Source organism: Urocitellus parryii, chromosome 14 (genome assembly GCF_045843805.1).
Source record: "Urocitellus parryii isolate mUroPar1 chromosome 14, mUroPar1.hap1, whole genome shotgun sequence".
Lineage (NCBI taxonomy): Eukaryota > Metazoa > Chordata > Mammalia > Rodentia > Sciuridae > Urocitellus > Urocitellus parryii.
The window spans coordinates 35,093,120-35,117,415 of record NC_135544.1 but is presented as its reverse complement, the minus strand read 5'-3'; the positions used below and the strand labels follow the sequence as shown (position 1 = coordinate 35,117,415).

At 33.6% G+C, this 24,296-nt stretch overlaps 1 long non-coding RNA gene across 1 annotated transcript in view; it reads left to right on the top strand.

The window, feature by feature from the left end:
* The window catches only part of LOC144250050 (uncharacterized), a 34,628-nt gene extending 11,543 nt beyond the window's left edge, over window positions 1-23,085 (top strand). Inside the window, exon 3 of the long non-coding RNA XR_013342391.1 lies at window positions 22,798-23,085. This is a non-coding gene — a long non-coding RNA (uncharacterized LOC144250050). The remainder of the gene's footprint in view (window positions 1-22,797) is intronic.
* The last annotated feature ends 1,211 nt before the right edge of the window (window positions 23,086-24,296 follow it).

Sequence of the window (24,296 nt, the reverse complement as noted above, 5' to 3'; positions counted from 1 at the left end):
TTCTTTGCTATATTCCTCTCTATTGGAGAAGCAGAATTCATTGTTTCTCTTAGGAGCAACATACAAATGGGGAATCCTTGTGATTTGCTGAAGTCCAGTCACCTTTTTCTCTCCTTATTCATGCGTTCTCTAATCCCCTTTTGATATCGCAGCATTGCCCTTCTTTCCTGATCCAGTGGGATGCATCTATAGGTAGGAGACATAAGCAGTAGGCTTGGAGTTCTGATCACTCACAAAGAAGTTCAAGATGGCTGTAATCTTGCTCAAGGAATCGGCACAAATCTTTCTCCTACATGAGAGAATCCAGGAATCTAAATACAGATTACACTTTGGCATCCAGGTTGTGGACATATAGTGTTCAGGAGAGTCTGAGCCATAAGTCTTCATGATTAAAGATCGATTTCTATTTTTTTTTTTAAGAGAGAGAGAGAGAGAGAGAGAGAGAGAATGAGAATTTTTTAATATTTATTTTTTAGTTTTCGGTGGACACAACATCTTTATTTTATTTTATGTGGTGCTGAGGATCGAACCCAGCGCCCTGCGCATGCCAGGCAAGTGTGCTACCACTTGAGCCACATCCCCAGCCCCACAATGCTACTTTTTTAAAACTAAGAAAATACATACTGAGAGTGAGGGAGCTGAGACAAACTTGGGAGAAACTCTGACACTATGCTGTAGAAAGAATAAAAGGCAGAATGAGAGAAATTTTACTTTTAGGTTGGTGAATAGAAATCAATCTGGTCATCTTAACACAACAGGATTTACCATGAGAATAAAGTTTTAATAAGTACATACATGTGATTATTATGACTTGAGTGGAAACACTACTTTTTGTAAAAATTTGAAAGTGGTGAGAACAAAATCAAAGATATCCTCAGTGTACATGGCTCAATCCTTTTTTGATTAGAATGATTCTGAAACACAAAAGTGAATTCTGTAACATTCAAACAATGGGAAATAGGAAAATAATTGAGACAGAAAAAAAAATAACAAAAACCCTTGTAGGCCATGTATAGCAACTCAACATTAAATGTGTTTAGTAAAAAGCCCTTAGGACCATTTCTGCATATAGAGAGAGGTCAGCAAGTACTAGTTATTAATATCACTATCCTGCATTTATCTAGGAGAAGACATAGACCACATATATCAAGTGGAATTTTTAACTAACAAAACTTTTGTTGTAAGCTTCAGGTAGTTCACTATTTTCATTTTTCTGTTGTCAAAGTGAGTGGCAAGGCAGCTGGCTCTGGAGAGTACCAGACAAGATATTCAGTAAGTGAATTCTAAACATGTCTGTGTAGAATTGTTAGGATGGGCATGCCTGCCTCAACAAATTCTATTTTTGTTTTTTCTCCATTAGATGCTTTCTTAAATTAAAAAGTAATATACTCTTTCTAGCAAATCAAACAATAGAGATGTATTAAACATTCAGAAATGCCCCCAACCCAATTTCTCTATTTCTATTAACAATTATTAATGACTTTGTGTCAATCAAGAGATTTTTAATTCTGATAAAATTTGTTTATTTTAAAGAAAATTACAAAATAGAAAGCAGGAATAGTATGCTTTCAAAGGAGAAATACAGACCTGGTTGGTAAGCTTATATCCTTTATGGGTGCATGAATGAAATGAATGAATTATCTTTTTGATATTTTGTTATTTAATTCTAAAACTAAATTATCATTGGTATTATTCTGAAGAATAAAAGAATGTTGGCTAAGCAAGACTGTGAGCTTCTTAAGGATTAGTATTATTAATGAACCCAACAAAGAACCTCAGACATGATGGACATTTTCTAAATATTTATTAACATAGAAAAAAAAGAACATTTAAATTCTTTGAAGTGCCAGGCTTTGTTTTCATAACATTAACACAGTTCTCACTTTACTTATATAATAAGTATTATTTTCCCTCACTATAATCATTAAAATAAGATATTAAATATGCTTTCAGTTTATTAATTTTTTATGTATTTTAATTTAATTTAATGTGTGTATTTTTATTTAATTAGTACTTTTGCACCATTTCAGAAAAGTTCTGTATTTAAGAGTTTAGCATATCACTAATATGGCATTATGTAAAAATTGTGAATGTGTAACTGATGTGATTCTGCAATTTGTATTTGGGGTAAAAATGGGAGTTCATAACTCACTTGAATCAAATGTATGAAAGATGATATGTCATGAGCTTTGTAATGTTTTGAACAACCAAAAAATAAAAAAATAAAAAAAATAAAGAGAGAGAGAGAAAAAAAAGAGTTTAGCATATATCCTTAAGTTTTATTGTATGGTGGAATACTTTAAAAATTTATGTTGCATGTATTCAATATTCCATTTGTACACTATGTTAAATAGAATATTTATTAGTTTATAGGCCCTCAGCACCACTTATATCAGTGTTTCTGTAAGAAAACAAATTCCAAAGTCCCAATAAAAATGTTTAGAATTCTAAACATGTTTATAACTTAGGGACTGCCAATAATGTTTCATTTGGGGGTTTTATTCCATTGTATCAGACATACATGGAATATATTAATGGCACAGAAAGAAAAGGAGACATCTGCTTTTAGGTATGTCTGAAAAATAACTAAACAATCCAGTGCAGATGGCTACCTGTTTGTTTCCCGATGATCCCAAGGGAGAGCTTTGCTGCACTAGTTCTCCGTAACTGGATTTAATCCAAACTAATCTAGCCCAAGCTGTGCTAATAAATCTGTGTTACAGCTGGGTTTCCCCTTGCTCTTCTTTCTTTCCTCTGTGAGAACTTTTCTCCTTCTTAATCATCTAACTGTAGTGCAATTCATCAAGAAGTGAATACCTGTAAATAAGGTGCTAGTATATAGTTAGCTGTGGTATCCATCTTCTCAATGAGAAGCATATGATTTAACTTAAATAATGACCAAATCCACAGCTCAACCAATTAATTTTTAATGAGAGTCTTGCATATTTTTATTTTATTTTGTGTAAGGAGTATTATCCTTGTGCATCATTAACTTTAGGAAGAGAAAATGGGAAGAGTGAGTTTTACAATTTATAAGGTTAATTGAAGTTTCAGGTTATGTGGTTTAAGCGGATTTAAGTCAATTTGATGACAGTGAAACATGTTTTAAAATTGTATTAGTAATGATTATGAGGAGAAGATATTTTCCTCTGGATGTTTTTAATTTTATTAAAGATAGCAATTACTCAAAAAACTTTATTTCCATTTGGATATAGTTTCATTGGTATAATTTTGAAAGATAACTTAGGACTCAAAAAGATTGTATCTTCTTTTCTTTCTAGAAGTGAAATGGGAAATAATAAGATCAAATGGATCTCAATATGAAAGATAGAGCTTTAATTAAAGAGCATCATTCTCTTATCATGAAAGAAAATAAAACCGTGGTTTTAAATATAATCCTGTGTGAATGGCTCAGATGTTATAATAAAGATTGGAATATAACTACTACTTTCTTTTTTTATACATTAAAAAAGTAAAACTGATCCATTGTAGTTAATACAGAACACTAATGAATATATTAATAATGTGCATTTTTATTGGCTGCTAAATTTTCTGGTGATTGCTGTATAACACATGAATATGCTTCTAATTAAGTTAATTTGTTTAGAGAGAAAAAGACCTTGCCAACCAATTGTTATTAGTTCTATGACCTTATTTATTACTATAGGTTTTTTTTAAGCTTAATGAACTAAGAAATTATTGTCGATGTTTGGCAAACAGCTTGAGTTAAAATGGGTAAAAGGTGGCAATTATGTGGTTTATATTGTTAGTGATGCTAATAATAAATAAATGACACTACTTGAGTTAAATTCTAACTTTACCCCTTTTTTTCCATTTGATCTTGGACAGTTATTTGACTTTTTTCTTCTATAAAATGTTTCTGTTTACATATTTGTAAACTATAAACTGGCAATTAAAATAATAGCTTTTTCTGAGAATGAATTGATTTAATTTGTCTAAAGCACTTAGAATACAATGTATGCAATGTTTTAATTTTTGTATTCCACAAAAGTTATACTTTGAGCCAATCACCCTTCCCTAGAAGACATATCATCTCAAACATTTGGAATATACTTTTTCTTTCATCTAGGATTGAGTTTAAATTTCAAGAGCTTAAGTATAACAGCTTTGGTGGGGTTACTGGGGAAAACAGAGCTGACCCTCAGTGTCTTCCTTTGCTCATATAATCATCTGTGGAAATGAGCTGTCCATCATCCTGACTCATATTCACCATCTAGGCCATTTCCAGTCTAATCTTTACATTTTTCATTTTTTCCCTGGACATGGAGAAACTACAGGCTGTTGAAGCCCCATCTGCCTTAACTGTGTGCCACTATTCCTGCTTCAGCCATGCTGCCTGCCCTGGTTTCTCCCTAGGGAACAGGTCTAAGGGCTACCCTCAATTTCTGGTCTCACAAACATTAGTGGAAGTTTGCATGTATAAATATGACAGGGCATGTTTCCTAAACAAATTTAGAGGCACAGAAAGTTAAGTATCTATTAAAGTTATTATTATAATTTTGAGCAAACTCTTTTATTTAATTATTTGTAGGGAGAAATAGTATTAAATATTGTAATTTTGAGATTCACAGACATTATCAATAATTCTGAACTCTCATTTATCCTGAGCTTATTGTTTCAGGAAACTCTGGGATCAGTAGACATGACCATTAAATTAAAGAAATGGTTGTTAGCAGGGACTCTGGTGTTAAGTATCATACCATAAGTATGATATATTAATTACTTGGTCAGACTGAAAAAAATATGTGGAGAGTATTAGCAGAGAGAGTGATCAGTTTTGGCTAGTGAATCAGGTAAAGAGGAGAGAATGGAGAAGGAGATATTTAGTAGACTTGGAAGGATAGGTAAGATTTTAAGCAAAGATAAATGTTATGATGAAAACCAGTTCTCACCTTTTTTACCCAAAGCTTGCCTTTTATCATCTTCAAATTTACTAATTACAAAAGTGTTTCTGTGTGAAAAGTCTTTAGTCTTTGGAGACATCAGACTCAACATTGTCAGTGAATCATGGGTTGACTTTAGAAAGCCTGAGTGTCTATAAAATGACATAACATCTGTCTATTGGCTGAGCAGATTGAATGCTGAACCACACACAAAACACCTACAATATCTGGCCTAGCACCTTCTAACTACCTAATAGATACTATTTCCTTTCTTCTCTCTTTTGCACTTAGTGGCTTTAATGTTAGTTTATTTGGCCTATGATTTGGGACCCAGGCGAAATTGGATTCTACAAATTAGTATTTTATAATGAATAGTGTACATTCTGGAAGCATCTAAAAGAATATGCGACTTTTACTGACACAGATACCTAAACCAAATTTGTACAATCATAAAATGTAACAAAATAACTGGTGATTTCCAAAACCCCAAAATAGGTATCTGCTTTATTTAGGATTTTTTTTTTTTAATCCCCAAGTGTACTGATACCTGTTTTAAAAGAAAATCTTCCATAGAGCTAACATGGAAGATTTTGCAAATGGTTGCATTTAGCAAGAAACGTTATGTTTTTCTTCCAATTGACCTCTTAGGAATTAAATTACAGGGTAAACTCTTTTTCTCCAATTAGGCTTTGATAACATCTAATTGGACAATTGACTTCTCTTGCTAGATCTTTTTGTTCTTATTATGTAAAAGTTCCTCCAATTTCAAATAGAATGAGATAGCTCCCCTGGAGTACAACTGAAAGACATCACAAGTTTGGGGAGTTGGGGAAGGAAACCGAACTATCTGTTCTCTGCTGTTAGGCAAACCTTGGAGTATAGAGTTAATAAATGTGAATAAATTTTTCACATCAACATAAGGAGAATTTCCACCCTTTGTAATATGGGGCATTTAGGGACGGCTTGGTGGGGGAGAATTTTTTTTTTTTTTTTTATTGTTGGTCGTTCAAAACATTACATAGTTCCTCATACATCATATTTCACAGTTTGATTCAAATGAGTTATGAACTCCCAATTTTATCCCGTATACAGATTGCTGCATCACATCAGTTACCCTTCCATTGATTGACATATTGCCTTTCTAATGTCTGATGTATTCTGCTGTCTATATTATTCTCTACTATCCCCCCTCCCCTCCCCTCCCCTCCCCTTTTCTCTACCCCTTCTACTGTAAATCACTTCTTCCATTTGAATTATCTTGTCTTACCCCTCCTTTCCTCTTATATGTCATTTTGTATAACCCTGAGGATCGCCTTCCATTTCCATGCGATTCCCCTTCTCGTTTCCTTTCCCTCCCACCTCTCAACCCTGTTAATGAAAATCTTCGTCTCAAGCTCTTCGTCCCTACCCTGTCCTTGTTTCCTCCCCTTATATCAGAGGAGTCATTTGGTATTTGTTTTTTAAAGATTGACTAGCTTCACTTAGCATAATCTGCTCTAATGCCATCCATTTCCCTCCAAATTCTATGATTTTGTCATTTTTAAATGCAGAGTAATACTCCATTGTGTATAAATGCCACATTTTTTTAATCCATTCATCTATTGAAGGGCATCTAGGCTGATTCCACAATCTTGCTATCGTGAATTGTGCTGCTATGAACATCGATGTAGCAGTGTCCCTGTAGCATGCTCTTATTAGGTCTTTAGGGAATAGACCGAGAAGGGGAATAGCTGGGTCAAATGGTGGTTCCATTCCCAGCTTTCCAAGAAATCTCCATACTGCTTTCCAAATTGGCTGCACCAATTTGCAGTCCCACCAGCAATGAACAAGAGTGCCCTTTTCCCCACATCCTCTCCAGCACTTATTGTTGTTTGACTTCCTAATGGCTGCCAATCTTACTGGAGTGAGATGGTATCTTAGGGTAGTTTTGATTTGCATTTCTCTGACTGCTAGCGATGGTGAGCATTTTTTCATGTACTTATTGATTGATTGTATGTCCTCTTCTGAGAAGTGTCTGTTCAGGTCCTTTGCCCATTTATTGATTGGGTTACTTGTTGTCTTATTGTCTAATTTTTTGAGTTCTTTATATATTCTGGTTATTAGGGCTCTATCTGAAGTGTGTGGAGTAAAGATTTGTTCGGTGGGGGAGAATTATAACAAAAAAATCCACTGTACATGGAGAAGAATTCAAGATATGGGTTGTATCTCTCTCTCTCTCTCTCTCTCTCTCTCTCTCTCTCTCTCTCTCTCTCTCTCTAAAAAGAGTCTGATTTTTACTTTAAGGAAAAGTCTTTTGTAGTTAATCTAGTCAGCTATACACCTGAAATAAGTTTGAAATCACACACAAAAAAGCATTCTGATGCCATTGATGCTAAATGGCATCATCTTTGATTATCCTTAAGTAAGGATATTTGTAATACAGGAAATAATTGTATCTGATAAAATTACTCGTTAATGAAATCTCCACATATAATTGAGGTCAACTCTAGTAGGTACTAACTCAAAAAGGAAATTGTGTTTGGATTGTTTTTTTTTTTTTGACTTGGTTGTTAGCCTAAATAATCAAAATTCATTTCTCTTTAGCATGACATCTTTCAACAATGTTAGGCATTCAGATAACTTTCCATTTGACTTCTCTATCATGTCTGTCATAAAGCTGAACTATCTTTTATTTATTTATCCCAACTGCAGGTGTAACAGTTTGGGGGTTAGGGGATAGGAGCACCATTCTCTTTTTTTTTTAGGGGGCGGTGGTACTAGGGATTGAACTCAGGGGCACTGAGCCACATCCCCAGCCCTATTTTGTATTTTATTTAGAGTCAGGGTCTTACTGATTTGATTAGCGCCTTGATTTTGCTGAAGCTGGCTTTGAACTCGGCCATTCTCCTGTCTTAGCCTCCAGAACTGTTGGTATCACAGGCCTGTGGCACTGTGCCTGGCTGGTGCACCATTCCTGTTTTTAAGTGTATCTTGCTTATGAGCACTGCAGAGGGTAAGTGCATTTTTGTGTGAATTTTTTTGCTGGTTTACATTTCATTTTGTCTGTGTTACTTACTTCAGTACTGTTCTAATATCCTTTCCTTGCTTGAGAGCAATAGATTCAAGGTGTTATTTCTTGGGATGGTGTGCATTTACTATGGGAACCTGCTCTGACTGCTTTTATCCTCTGCTTCAACATGGCATTTTAAGGTTATTTTTTCCCTCCCTGTTTTATTTATTCTGATTTGTGTCCTGCTTCTGATTAACAGACTTGACAATTCTTTGTTGATTCTAATTTTTGATACTACAGTTACAATTAGTCTAAGTCAATTTACATATACATCTTCAGAATTTACTTTTTATTATTAATAGTCCACTAAAGTTAATCATCCGATTTGTGCATAAAATGATTATTTATAATTTTATTCTTGTTTTCTCTAATCCTAATAAAGTATACATTTCTTATAGTACCATTTCATCTAAATATCCTTTCTCCCCTCCTAGTTACAGACAGTAAATCTGATTCCTCTTATGTCCCTTAAAGCTGGGTCAACAAAGCATAGCTTATGGACCAAATCTGTTCAACCACCTGCTTATAAGATCATGAACTAGTCATGGTTTTTATATTTGTAAATGGTTGAAAAAGTCAGAAGAGGAAGATATTTTGTGAAATAATAAAAATAAATAAAATTAAGATTTCAGTGCTTGTAAGTTAAGTTTCATTGGAAAACAGCCACATATATTCATTTATGCATTCTCTGTGGCTACTTTCAAGCAGCAGAGATGAATAATGTGACAGATTCTAAATTCATCAATTCCAAAATGTTTACTATATACTCTTTTACAGAAAAAGTTTAAAGATACCCCCTATTTTTTTAGAACAGTGCTTATAGAAAGTGGTATAGAATGGGGAAGTAAATATATATTAAACTGGAAGTTGTTATTAATTTAAACCACTTGGACAATTTAAGCAATATTATAGAATTAGGAATTTTCACTGGGATTTGATTCTAACAGCTAGCATCAGCTAGTTCTCTGCTTTCATTATGTCTGAGTCAAGTTTAATTGTTTATATGAATCAGCCCTGAGGTTCTGGAAAGGATTGAGATAAATCTGAAGAACACTTAGACTTCTTGCTTGGAAATGAGATGAATCGAAGACCTTCACAATTGATTGAGAAAATGTAAGCAACAATTTTAAGAATAAACGGATTTTAAAAAAACAGGGATTTCATTCTGATAAGATGAACTCTTAGGACTAGAAAAAAATTCTGACTTAAAATCAAGCAGCCATCATAATATAAAACTCACCTCCTTAACCATGGACTAGAAAAGGAGTATGTATAGAATAAAAATTGCTACATATGAAAAAGATGAGTAGAAGAAAATTTGAAAGCCCACTAAATAAATAAAGTATGGGATAAACTGTTTCTCTAACTCTGACAACCTTTGACATTCAAGAAGGAGCATCAAAAATTGAAAGAGCAGTAGATGATATTTCTTATATTGCTTCCTATCCATGCTTTATTGTGCTGAGGTAGCACTGAAAATGTTAGCGATTAGGGAAGGTGAGTCACCACAAAGATAAATTTGTTTTTTGTTGTTGTTGTTGTTTTCATATAATTGTTCAGCAATTTCTAGTATTCATGGAGTTTTAATAGCATTTTGGATGTTTAACATTTTGGATTATTTTGAATACAAATTCCTACTTTTTATGCTTACAATAAAATCATAAAAGAAATGTTATAGTTGTAATTTTTCCTGAAAATTTTAATAAATAATATTTAGTAAAAAATGTATCCTAAAACCTAGACCTGCTTTTAGTTGTCAGGATACTGTTTTATTAGTATACACTAAATTCCCATTGGCAATGAGAGAATATATTATCATCCTTCTTTTCCCCTGTATCCATGCCATACCTACTATAATTGGTTTGAAAATGACTATTCAAGTAAATAGAACAAGTGACCCATGTTGTAAGTGTGGCCCCAAAGGCTATAAAAGTCTAGAGTAGAAGGAAATTATTTCTGTCTGGGGTAATCATTGAAGAGTTAGCAGATGAACTGGTTCCTGAAGGTCTTATATTGGAAAAAGATTAGGGATGAGCAATTTAAGTAAGACTGACAAGAGGAAGCCCATGAGGGCAGAAAAATATGAGATGTTTTAAAAAAGGGAATAATATATAATTTGTTGTGTATAATTTAGGGCATATGAAGGGAATAAGGCTAATTATAGGAAGATGTTTCTATAATCAAACCAAAATAATATTTACACAATATATTTTCTTGTTTAAAATCTATAGAGGTCCAACTTAGAGTGAAGATATAACCCTGAGATAAAATTTTGTAGCAGTTCTGATATGAATGAAAAGAAAACCAAACCAGACCAAAACCCTACATGAGCATCAGTAACTATAAAAGTGCTAATCTGAATGCTCTGTTAAAATCTGCCTAGTAAAATTTACTAGGCTGAGAAAGTTACATTAGCCACAGTGTGGCATTTTGCTCACCTTTTGAGTCTCTCTCCTAAAGCAAAGGAAAGTGGAGAGTTCAGATTTTATCTGAGCAATGTAGCCCAAAAATATCTTTTTTTAGGAAGAGCATAGCATTTTTAGACATCTCTCTAGGTTTGTTATCATTTCTAAAATTTGGTAATTGCTTACAACTATTTTTTACTCCACCTATGTAAATAAAACCATTTGTATTTGGTTAGAGAAAAATACACCTAATGCATTTTCACATCTTTAAATCAAGGATTTCTGAAAGGAAGGCTGGAAGACCAAAAACTTTGAAGCAAAATATTTTAGATATTCATGTTATTTCATTTTCATTTGTTACTATCACTTCCATCTTTGTTAAAAAATGATCTTTTTGTACATAGAACTCTCCACAGCCCAGGTGGCAATCACCATGATAGTTTATAATTTCATGATATAGTAACTTCTCCAATATGATGAAAAAATTATAAAAGTTTACTGATAACAAAAAGAAAGAAAATATTACTTATTAACATAGTTTAGGGAATAAAATTAATAATAATTTTTAGGAAAGTAAACCTATACTGATAACAAAGCATATATAGCTATTTATGGGAAATGCACAAATTTTCTGAACAGTTGAGTCAAATCCCAAAATACTGTATGACTTTATCACACAAAATGAAAACCATCCATTGTATTCAAACCATGTGTTCAGGCTAAAAGGTAATGTTAACTGGATTTCCTGAATCCAGCCTAGGAACTTTGATATCCTTCTATGCCATGTGAGGACTTAGAAGCCTCTGTACCATATTAAGCTGCCTATGGAGGATCATACTTTTATCAGTCTGGGTTGTCCCTTATCCAGTTTTGTTCCTATTAACTTTTGTTGCAATGCCTTTTGGTAAAGGGGCTGAAGTTAGATATTCTTTTCTTTCTTTTTTTTTTTTCCATTTTTGCAGTGATATGGCTCTATCTGTGCATTAGTACTTCAGGAATAAATAGATAGTATGGACCAAGAAAAGAATAAGAATAGAATTGTGAAGTTGACCTAGCTATTAGAGTATTTTTTACTATTGCTTCAATGTCATTATATTGGAGGCCTAGCTTTGGAGGCTTTAGACATCCTGAAATATAATTCAGATATTAAAAAGATGCATACTAATGCCTCTATAACTCTACATTGGCAAATTTCCATCTCTTTTGTAACAAAACTAAAATAATAGCCACTCTCTTATCTGTGCAGGTGTAAATGTTAATTGTTGGCTGTTCTCTCTAAATTACATTCAGTCTTTTGGGGGAAATGGGTATATTATTAGTTTAGAAATAGAGTAAGTTAGAAGGTGATGTCACAGATAGGAGGTGAAACCTTAATTCCTGCTTTAAAGTTATTCAAATTGGATGACTATAATTGTCTGTCTATAGGTCTCCTTCAGGTATCCTACTGGAAAAAAAAGAAAAGATAGTTTGTACAAGTATGCAACCCCTGAGATTTTTAGCATGCAGAGTTTAGTCAATGTATTTCTACTTGGAGATTCTTGTTCTGGCTGCCAGTTAGGTACTGAATTGATTGTAAGGGGTCCTAGTGATGTGTTTTTGAAACACTGCGTGAATCCAAATGAGTTTTAGGTTCCCTATTGTACAAGCCCAATTTTGTTCAACTCTAAAAATGTTGTGTTTTCATTTGTTCAGAACTACGGTTATAAATCACTATGCCCTATAGCTTTTTCAAGCAGTTGTAGAATATATTTTTCTTAGACAGATTCAGAATATCAGACCTGTCACTGAATTTAGGTCAAGACTAAAGTGACTTGTTTAATTTGCTTTCTTTCACTAGTACTGTATTCTTTCTGTGTAATCTATCTAGCTTTGCCTGGATTTAAAATGACTTCTTTACCATGTTTGTATTATAATATTTGGGAGTCCTGTTGTAGACATAGTAGATAAAATCTTGTCTGAAAGTATACTCATTTATATGTGTGCTTTGCTATGCATAGTTATATTATAGCCCTAACTCCCATGGGGTTCTTGTTGGTAAAGAAAGAAACAAATAAACATTCTATATTTTCCTTATAATAGTAATTTTATTATATAAGATAGTTTATAAAATATTTTAAGATATTTTTCATATACATTACTTTTACTAAAAGTAATAAAATTTACTAAAAATTCACAAGTCATTATATTAGAATCAATCTCATTTGAAAATAAGTCATTAAAATACATTTCCATTTTTTTTAATTTGCAAAGTCTGCAAAATAGCAATAAGGGTCTTCATTTCTGAATTCAGTTATACTTTGTGAGCTGTAAGATTATTTGAAAATATTAGTTATTTATTATACTGTCCAGTGGAAGAAAACTTTTATTGACAAGAAATAAGGTATATGGCAACTGAGCTTAATATTTTACTTTGAGGCATGGAATTTCTTCTAATAGTTGACTTTCTTGCCCATCTCCTTTTTTTTCCTACCAAATATTCTCTTCTATTCCACTTATTTAGTTTAATAGTATATTTTGTACTAGCATTAGAATGAAAAAAAGTGCATGTGTAACTTTAGCATGGTATCTAATAGAAAAATTACATGAATAAGTATTTGAATATGTACAAAAATATAGCACTATATGTGGAAAATGAAAATATATATCTTTAAGTTCTTTTTTATATTTAATTTTGTAACTTTGAAATAATAAATTGTAATTGCTTTGTATTCAATCAGAAAATATATTTTTAATTATGTGGGAATTAATATATGCTCATTTCTTTATTTTCCTAGAGTGCTAATTTAGTTTTATAAAAATAATTGTAATAGCTTAATTTTTTTTCAGTTGATTTGAGAGCCATTTCTCATCTGTAAGCTTTTCCTAGGAAGGGAAGCTTGGAGTTCAAATGCCTGAGCATACATATGTGTAACACATGAAATATGATGGCACGATCCCATCTCATTTCCCTACATGTGTTTTCCCTTGTCATTGTTCTTTTTTTGGAATGAAACTCTCCCTCTGAGAAGAAAATAAGAAAATCTGTTTTTCTTAGGAAACTCTGACTGACCTCCTCTAATAAACTGAGCCAAGTCCTTTGCAGTTCAAACAAGGCAGTTAACCCAGTGTTCAAGATCCAAATGATAGGACATTTTTTTCTTCCTTGACCTGTTTTTAAGTTCATAGACTTCTTGGCTTCCTGCTTCAGTATGTTTCCCCTCTGAGCTATTTAGTTTTTTCTTCCTTCTTTTTCTTTTCTTTTTCGTTTTTTTTTTTAAATAACATAGTCAAACTTAAGCATATTAATTTTAAAAAGTCTTTATACATAGGGAGAATTGTCTCAGAGATGAACCTCAGATTTATGAACAGCCAATACACTTCTCACTCTCCTTGACCATGGTGCTGTTTTAACTGTGTGAATTGTTTATTGCAGATAAAGAAATAAATCACAAGAGAATCTACCAGATAGGTTTATTGTACAGTTAAAATGAGTTAATATTTGTAAAGTGCCAGGAGTTAATTATTTAAAAAGAAATAAAATGACTTCCTTAAACCAAGGACAGAGCTAACATTAGAAAGCACAGAACATGTTAGTCATTTATTGTTGTATAACAGATCATTCCCAAACCTAGCAGCTTAAAACAGTGAACTTGTTTTACAGCTTCTGGTGAATCAGGCAGTTGGATATAGAGTCAGCTATTTGTCTCTGGTTCAAAGTCAGTTACAAGATGGCAACTGAACTGTTACCTGGGGTTGTAATCCTCTTCCATCTTGATAGGAAGAGCATCAGTTCTTAAATTCACCTTTGTGAGTATTGACAAGTATCAGGTCCTCACAACTTATTGCATAGAGATATCAGATCCATGCCACAGGGACCTTTTCAGAAGACAGTGTATAATATGGCAATTGGCTTCCCTCAGAGTGAGGGATAAATGTAAGAAGAAAGGACATAGAAATGGAAGTCACTGTTTTTATAACAAAATGGCATTCCATTACTTTTATTGTATTCTCTTCACTAGAAGCAAGTTACTAGCTCTGGATATATATAATGAGCATGGGGTGAGATTTTCACAAGGGCCTAAATACTGGAAGGTAGATTTCATTAGGGACTATAATAAAAGATGCCAATCATGGAGATGATTAATTTTTTTTAGTCTATGAATACTAAATTGAAGATATTTATAATTTTCTTTCACTAATAGTGAACTTGAAGTCCCTTAAAAATCTCTAGAGATTTGGCAATCTTTGAGTGGACTTCATTTGTCTCAAGTGTCAAATTGTTAATTAACTTTTATATTAGTCTGTTATCTGTGTTTGAAAGATACTAAGACTGCTGGTGACTTTAAGGACACCAGGTGGGTGTCCCAAGGCTGGAAGCTAACAATATTTCTTTTCTCTGACTCTGTTTGTATATGGTGTTGTTATTGTTGCTTTTGTTTCCACTTAGATTTGTGGATTTGCCATATTGAATTTAGTTAAGACTATGGCTTTTTGGTAGAAATCTTAGAGAACTCAAATATAATGGTTTCTTTGTGCTCAAGGCTCATATTGAAGTTATGGGTAATCAACCTACATCATTCAACATAAAAAGAGAGAAATAATGTTTTAAGACAAAGAGTTTATTTGGTCCTGAAGCATCCAGATACATTCTGTTTTGCCCAGTTCAATTCAATCAAACACACATAATTGAGATTTTGTTGCCAATTAACTTAAGTTTTGTAGACTTAGAAATAAGTCTCCTTGAACCTTGTGCTTTGTAGTGAACTATTTCTGAAGTGCGTTTGGAAGAGAAAAACATTTTGTTTTCTTTATGGTGTTTTTCAATTAGATTTCCTGTGCTTATATTGTGCCTGACCTCTTTTAAAACCTTAATTTAAATGAAAAGTAAAGAATTCAACATTCTCTTGCAAGGTCCATTCCAGCTGCAACGTTCCTCAATTCTGTGTTTCAAAAAGGTACAGGGTTGTTCTGAATTGTAATTAGAGTGGCCATGAACTCTTGTTCCTCAGGAATGTGAATGGTAAGGCACAATCTTCTAACATGTAACAACAACAACAAAATTAGGTTTCTACATTCCTTTTGATGAGCAGAGAAAGCAGAGAAACATATTCACAGGAGATTTATTGATTAAATTAATTTTTCAATCTACCAAGTAAATTTTTGTTGGAAAAAATAATTATTTCTTTTGTCTGATTAGACTCCCTGCATAACCTCAGCTTCTCATTTTAATTCTTCCCTATTATTTCTGAGCCCCTTTTTAATTATCTTCTCTTTCTGGTGTATCATCATTTCTTCTTTTCTTCTAACCTCCTTTACTCTGCTTATCCACAAGCCTCTGCCTCCCTTGTTTAGAAACAAAAAACATAATAGAAAAATTTCTTTGGTTATTCCCTTTCCTCAGGGAACTGGTCTGAAGCATCTTTATAACCAATAAACTCTGAGAGAAAAATTTTCTATCCTTAACACCTCAACTTCTACTTTTACCCTCTCAGGATTTACTCTGCAATAATCTGCCTTCCACCTTAACACCTTAAAGAGTGGTCAGCAGCTTTCAAGGTCACATGTGAATACAGTGAATAAAAGAAACTGTGGTTTCTTTTCAGTCATTTTCCTCCTGATAAGTCATTAATATATAATATTGATAGCCCTAATTCATCTTTTGCAGATGTAGTTTTCTAGAGGTAGCATTTTATTGTCTTCCTATCTCTCACTGCTTTATCTGTTAATATTAATATACCCTCTTCTCTATTTCAAAAAATATATACCTTGGGCCCTTTTCTCAATCTCTGTAGCCTTTTCTTGGTGTTTATCCCTTAACTTTATTTATTTTGTCATTTTTTTTTTTAAAAAATCTCTTGTTCTAATCTCTCTCCTGAGTTCTTTTCCTCCCACTTTTGATTTAGGGAAATTTTAATATTAAAGATTTCTTGGATGTATTGATTACTTAGTTAATTAAGTTACCTAAAAGAGATGATTAGAAAAAAATCATAGTGCTACATAGAGCTTCTTACTTTTTATCCGTCCACACATGATCATAATCCATTTGGGTACTTCTGAAGAACTTGAAGACATACATAGCTCTTACAGAATTGTGAAAAGTGAATTTTAGATCTGCATTTCATGAGGGACTCAGCAAAAAAGTGGATATGTAAGGAGGCTGCTGCCCCTGCCATCACCAGGAAGCAGTAGCTGCTATTGCTTTTGGCTTCCAAACCACAGCAATTTCCAATCTTTTTGTTGATTCCAGAATGTATCACCAGATTCCAGCTCAAGAAGCACTTTGTTCTGATAGAATATGCATCAGCTAAATGAATGATCTGCCTCTCCATAGAAAAATCAATTTCCATTCCCAACCATGAGTGGGTTGTTTGATTGGCATACCTCAAATGACAGGTGAAGCTGTAGATAGAATGCAGTTTGGAAGAAGGTTTTAATGTTTTAATATTTTAGCTTTTTCTGTACAGGAGGGAGTGCTAGTAATGGTTTGAGAAGATGCTGAGTGACAGTTCATGTATTTGTCACATTCTTGGTCCAGTCAATATATGTACACTTTCTGTTACCATTCTTAAACTTCTAAAAAACAATAACAGATAATGTTCTTACCTGACCCAATACAGTTCATCCTTAAACAAACAATACAACATGTTTTCTCCATAAAGAAGATCCAAAGTCTCATTTGTCTATACTTTCCTTTCTTGGTAATATTCATTTTCTCTACTTTTTGTAATCTGTCACATTATAAAGTTTACTACTATTTGCAAAATTGAAGATCCTATGGAGAGCCATATAGAAAAGAGAGAAGAGATTAAAAAAAAAGGTGTATTATATGCCAAAAACAATAAAGGAAATACTGTTCATTTCTACAGTCCTGATATTCCACAACTTCTGTGATGGCAGAGGAGTATTCATAGCTTCCTCTTTTTTACCTGTATTAGTGTTCTATAGAGAAAGAGAGAGAGGGAGGGAGGAGCTGGAGAGAGAAGGAGGGGACTGATTCTGTATGATGAATATGTATATGGCTCCACACAATTGTGGAGCCAAAACATCCCAACATCTTCAGTTGCAGACTAGAGGCCCAGAAAAGCTGAAGTTATAGTTTCAGCTTGGATTCTAAGGCTGTAGAACCAGGAAAACCCATGGTATAAGTTCTAGTCAAAATGCCAACAGGCCAAGAAGAGCCATTTTTGTCTGAATTCCAAGACTGGAAAAGACTGATTTTCCAGCTTGAGTAGTCAGGTGGAAGCAATTCTCTTTTATCCCAGAGTGAGCCAACTTTTTGTTCTATTTAGGCTTTCAACTGAGGATGAGAGCTGCCTACATTAGGGAAGGCAATCTTTACACAGTCTAAGAATTCAGATGTTCACTTCATTTGAAAAGAACCTCACAGACATACTCATAATAATATTTTACCAAATATCTGAGCACCATATGGCCCAGACAAGCTGACACAAAAATCAGCTGCCATACCACCAATTCTAAACTCCCTTTTCCTCAGATGACACATAGTAAATCAAAGTTAATTCTTTGTGGGTGTTTCACGTCTTCCATAGGAGAATTGGGAAGTAGCCCCCCAGAGGATCCCATGTTCCGAACATATTCTTTCATATCTGCTCATATAGCAGTAGCTCATTTCCCTTTAAGATGTATTCACCACCCCAGTATACTCAGTCACCTCCCTTTCCACTCTGTTGGTCCACTAACACATGAACTCCCAAATGACCAAGTGGCCATCACATTGGCCAGTGCAGTGGAATAATTTTTGTTTTCTTGGTTGAAAGCATTCCTCCTTTGAATGCTGTTTTAATCACAAAACAGGATAATCTGCTCTCATGAAGGTACTACAAAACACACAAGCTTCTTCTCACAGGAGGCCAGTATTGGCAGCTAGTTTAGGGCACAAAAGTATTTTTGCTCTATAAGATTATCCAATGATTCTTTTAATCTTGTTCCACTTTGTTGCTCCGTAGTGTATTAGGGTTCACATGGCAAGAACTAGCTTATATGCATTATATCTGTGAATTCTTATCCATACAAACTGTGGAAAGAGTGTTTAAGCATTTTCCTTTATAAAGGATTTGATCTGCAAGTTGAAGGCATCATTTTACTCATACTCTATTAGTCACTTCTACATATAGAAGCTATAGTAAATTGTATATTATATTCTCTAACTGGGCAGCCACATGCTAAACAGGATTCTGTTAGTAACATGCATAAGGGGTTTATTAGTCCTGAGGAAATTATCAATACTAAAACCTCAAACAGAGACCAAAGTTAGAGTGATAGAAACAAAAATATTAAGAGGGGACAGCAGGTATATTAACAAGAGGTGCCATTTTTCACTCCTTTATTCCCAAGCTTATGTACATACTAGACGATAGTTTCAAGCAAAAATCATATCCAGAAGGACGGTGCTCCAACCACACTGGGATTGTCTACTTCCCTACTATCTATGAGGGCCATGCTCATAGTCCTAAAATGTTCTAATAGTTTGCCTCTGCAAATTTCTAACATATGATGTTTATGTAAATCAAGAACAAATGCTTTTTTTTTCCCAAGCAAATGGATAGACTCTGGAAGGGAGAGGAGCCATGCAATACAAGCACAGAGATGAGAATTTGAGTTTTCTGTTCACGTAATTTACCTGTGTTGTTAGATCACTTTCAATATCTGCATTGACTTGATGGAGTATTGCTGAAAATATCTGATTTGATGATTTTTCAGGTTCATAATACCTAATTCATGTTGGACAGCTCAGAATGCATGGCCTTTTATTGTCTCATGATTGACTATCAGTCTATCTGCTCCTGGCAAGATGGTTACAACTATTTCCAAGCAGAAGAATTATTTACTAGTGATGGTATTGTTTTTCCTCAGGGGGCATTTAATGAGTGTTTTCTATTATTATTCTTCCAGGGCCTGCCATTGGCTCTGCCAAGCTCCCTGATCAACTGCAATCTTTTTAACTATAAATGCATCCACTAATTCATAAGAGCTCAGAGGCAGGGGTGTTTTTCTATCCTCATCCCCTAGCAGCTGTGAAACCTTATCTTCCTCAGGATTCCATTCATAACTGGAAACTTTATGGAGTACTCAGTAATTTAGAGCAAGATGTGGAATTTGTTGTATGATGTTACCAAATTTAAAGAGGGACATCAAGTATACTTTGTTTTTTAGCTGTAGGCTTGGACACAAGGCACACTAGTTGCCTTTCATATTGGGAAATATATTCATATATAGTCTAATGTATTGAACCCTTCATATATCATGGGATATATTTTGAATCTTTTTGTCTACACAGGTCTTAGCAGAACCAATAGGTTAATTGCTTTTAATTGGTATTCATAAGATTCTATCTCTTGAAATAATCAGTATAACAGTACAACTTAATTTACTTTGAAATGTTCATATCACCATCATTCCTTTAAAGGAAATTAGGGCACAACGTTGGGATTCTCAAGCAAAACAGATACACCGCACAAATCTGATGTACCACAGAACTGGAGAGTGGAAATATATTGTTATTCATGCCAGGAAAATATAAACTGTTTCTAGTATTCTCTACATAGTGTTTTAGAGAAATAATATTCCAACTGCATGTTCCACTGGAGAGCTCTGAAATTTTTCTTTGTTTTGAGTCCAGATTTGATTCAAAAGCTTGAATTTGAGTATCTATTGATTAAGTTCTTCTTAATCATCTGTTCTTCTAAAAGTGTTATTGATTTTCTGTACAGACCAAAAGGAAAATTGAAAGGGGACATAGAAGGAATCAAATCTTCTCTATCTTTTAGTTAATTAATGGTGGCGCTCATTTGTAGATTCCCAACAAAGTTGTAATGCTACTTTGTATTTACTCTTCTTGGGGAAGGACAATTCTGTGGGTTCCCATTTGGTCATGCTGTCATGTTTGTCCTCATTCCAGAAAGGTAATTTATGTGTTCTGCTAGAAATTGAATATACACATTCAAATATACACTCAGATACTGGGGGAACAGAAAAGTGGCTTGACCATGAGATAGACTCAGACCCTTACTCCAAGCAGTGTGCCCTGGTAGCATTCTCGGTCTCCAGATATCAGCAGAGCCAGGGTCTGACAGCTACCCAAATGTCTATATTTCTCTTTCCTGATCTCAGCTATACTATAAATAGTCACAAGGTCCTGGAAAAGGCCAGCAGGAAGAATTGTAAGATATACTTTGATGTTATCATAGAGAACTTTTTCAAAGTATCTGACTCCCTAGTCTTCAGGTACTTTGTTTATGCAAATTTATTCAGGTCTTATAATTGATTAAATAATTATGACACTTTCTTTTGTATTCATTCAACTTATATTTACTAGAGCTAAATATTTTCAGATATGTAATAATTTAGGTCATTAGGGACCTTATGATTAATTAGATACTACCAGGAAACAAAAACAAAAAGAACCCCACCCTGTGTGTCAAACTCTATCCTTTATCACTCTAATTCTGCTATTATGGTAAAAGTCCCATATTTCCACTGATGGTTATTTGCTGCTGATGGTATTGTAATATTTATAATATGCAATATTACATATTGTCCTCTGCTATCCCCCAAATCCAAGGTTTTCCACTGATAGCCAGAAACCTATTTTAATGGAAGCATCTTGTATTTTTACCTACAGATAAGAGTATTTTTCAAGATTGCTGATACTTCCCCTCACCAATGTATTTCTCTGTGCCTTGATAATGGACCAACTTCTGGGCTCCCAGAAGACTGACTTAAGGGATATGTTGATGGGTCACATACTAAAATCTAGAAAAATGATTTCTTCTATTTTTTTGTTCTTTTTTATATTACAAAACAATAAATAAAATGCTAGCCTCTTAGTTTCATTCATCCTGAGCTATCATGTTATTTAGATATCAATTGACCAATTGAGTACTTAACTGGAACTTATGATAGCTACTTGGGTTGGCTAAAAATAAGCCCACACCATTTTGTTTCTCTTTTCTAAGTTTCAGTACTCAGTATTTTTAAGATTAGTTTTCAAATAAGAATTCCTAGTTTTAAGTCCTGGTTTTACACTTACTGTGTTATGTTAGATAACTTTTACCCTTTATGTGCTTTAGTTTTCTTATCCGTGAAACAGTTATAACAATATCTATCTCATGAATCAATTGTAAGCATAATTACCATGGTTGCAATAGTATATGGCACTAAATAAATGTTCATTAAATGGTAGCTATTGTTACCTATATTGACTATAGGTCACTAAGTCTAGGTTCTAATACAAGTCCTTCCTCTTGCTTTAGTCTACCTTCCACAGTTGCTTTCTACTAGCTACATGTTTCATTTTTGATAAGATGGGCTGCATCATGTTTTGTGACAAAACACTTACTTTTGTGTTTTGAAGTCTTTTTCTGACATGTCCTTTCATGGAACACTGTTTATTAGATTTCACACATTTTACAATGTGCACATCAAGTGCTTCATCCATAGTGAAAATTTTCATGTTATTTTTCTGTCGAATATGATCTTTCCTCTCAAAAAAATCTTCATTGAGCCCCCCCCACACACACCATTATGGAGACATTTCATTAATTGACTAGTTGAAGAATTAATCTTGTGTTACGTGAATACCTGTGTTTAAGATCATTCCACTCTATAACAGGAGTTTGTAAATTTGTAAGAGAAATAGATGTCTATATTGATATATTCAATATAGATAATTTCAATACAGTCATTTAAAATTATTAGAGTAATGGCCAGTGTAATCTAAGAGTTTAGAAAATAGATTTTTATCTCCAACATGAGAATCCAGTAAGGGCATTGTGGAGGAAGTGTTGCCAGAACTAAGTTGTCAAAATATTTTGAAGTTAAGCAGGTGAAGTTGGGCGGGAGGACTTAACACAAGAGCATTCAGTGAAGGATGTGCATTTCAGGATTTCTGAAGTGAATTCATGATGACAGGGGGAAGGGGAAGGCACTAAAAAGTTAGTTACCACATGCCATGACAGAGTAAGGAGCTTGATATAATCTTAAGTGCCATTGACGATTTCTCTGCAGATTTTTAATTTAGATAATTCATTTTGGTAGTACTATAGAAGAAGTGCTATTCAGCAAAAAGACCAATTTAAAGTGTATTTTTACCATTGAGGTGAGAGGTAGGTAAAGAATAATAGGGGGTATAGAAAAGAAGGAACACATTTGAAAATCATTCATGAGAAAAATTAGAACAGCTTAATGTTCAGTTAAATCTGGGAGGTGGGAGAAGGCAAAGGTAAATGTATCTTTTAGATTTCAGTAGAGGTAACATGAAAGTTGGCAATGTTAGAGAACACCTCTCATGTCTGAAACTGTAATGGTGTGAGACCACAGTAGTATGTTCACAGTGCGGATACTGCTGAGCATGTTGGTATTTTCTGTCTACTAATGCTCTGATGTCATTATGTAAGGTGGAAACTTGAATCTGTAACTTTTTTTTTTTTTTTGATACCAGGGATTGAACCCAAGGACGCTTAATCGTGGAGCCACATTCTCCAGCCCTTTTAAAATATTTTATTAGAGACAAGGTCTTACTGAGCTGCTTAGGTCCTTGCTAAGTTGCTGAAGCTGGCTTTGAACTCAAGTTCCTCCTGTCTCAGCCCCTGGAGTTCCTGGAATTATAGGCGTGAGCCACTGCATCTGGCTTTGAATCTGTAAACTTAAAAATACAGAAAGAGAGGCAGAGGGAATGAAGAGGAGAGAAAGAGAGAAAGGAGGGAGAGACAACGGAAAAGAAGATATGTGGAAGTTGAATTTATTTGAATATAAAATTCACAAATTGAAATTGGTGAATAATAGGGGCTGGGATTGTGGTAAAGTGCTTGCCTACCATGCGTGAGGCACTGGGTTCGATTCTCAGTACCACATAAAATAAAGATATTGTGTCTACCTATAACTAAAAAATAAATATTAAAAAAGAAATTGGTGAGTAATATGTGAAAAATAGATATCTATAATTAGAAAATAAAATATTACTTTAAGTAAAAATGTTAATTAGTATCTACTCTTACTCTTTTTTTAAACAAAGAAAGAATTTATGTAAATCATTCAATGGAGCAAATATATTTCTCTGTTACTAATGCCAGAGAGTAGTAATGGAAATGATTCTTGACTGATATCCCAGAAAACTGTGCTCTGGCACATCTTGTCATAAACTTTACTAGGCAAGTAACTAGGGCTCTTTAATTTAATCTCTTCATTAAAAATAAGTACATTGTTTATGTTCTTTAAAATCTGTATATTTTTCACACTTTGATTCTATAGTGAGACACAGACTTCCATGATTTATTTTCTTTTTTCAGTTATTTTCGTTTGGAAATCTTTCTAACACTTATAATCTGATTTATTGTGGCTCTGAAATATTTGCCTTTTTATTCAAATTGCTTGGAAGAATAAAAGGAAGCACATGAAATTGGTCAGTGTTCAGTCTGGGCAGTTATTAGTAACCTCAAACTGTAGATTCAAGAGATTAATTTTCAAAAAGATTAATATTTGTTTGGTTTTACTCTACATGTGGATATTGAATAATGCTAGCCTTAAGAGTTTTTTTTAAAGAGAAAAACTAACTTTCAAGGGAAATTTTAATTCATTGATATGAAAACAATGGTTATACTACGATTTGCACAGCATAAAATACTTCAAAATTAAGAAAAGTTTGACACTTATAACTGATATTTGAAACTCATTCAATTTGTATGATTACTAATATGAAAATGAATAGGAGACTAATACAAGGAAGAAATGATGCACAAATGTTTTAGAGGATTTTTTTTTAAGAGTGCCACATACAATCTCTAGAGTTAAAAGGGAGGAAAATAGATTGTTCACAAAACTTAAATTCAGTGGGGTACTTGTTAGAATTTGAACTTACATTTAGTTCCTAAATAACTTTCCTCTTTCCAGACCAACATGTCCTTGAAAAGTTAATTTTGTTTTATCTCTGGATATAGGAGG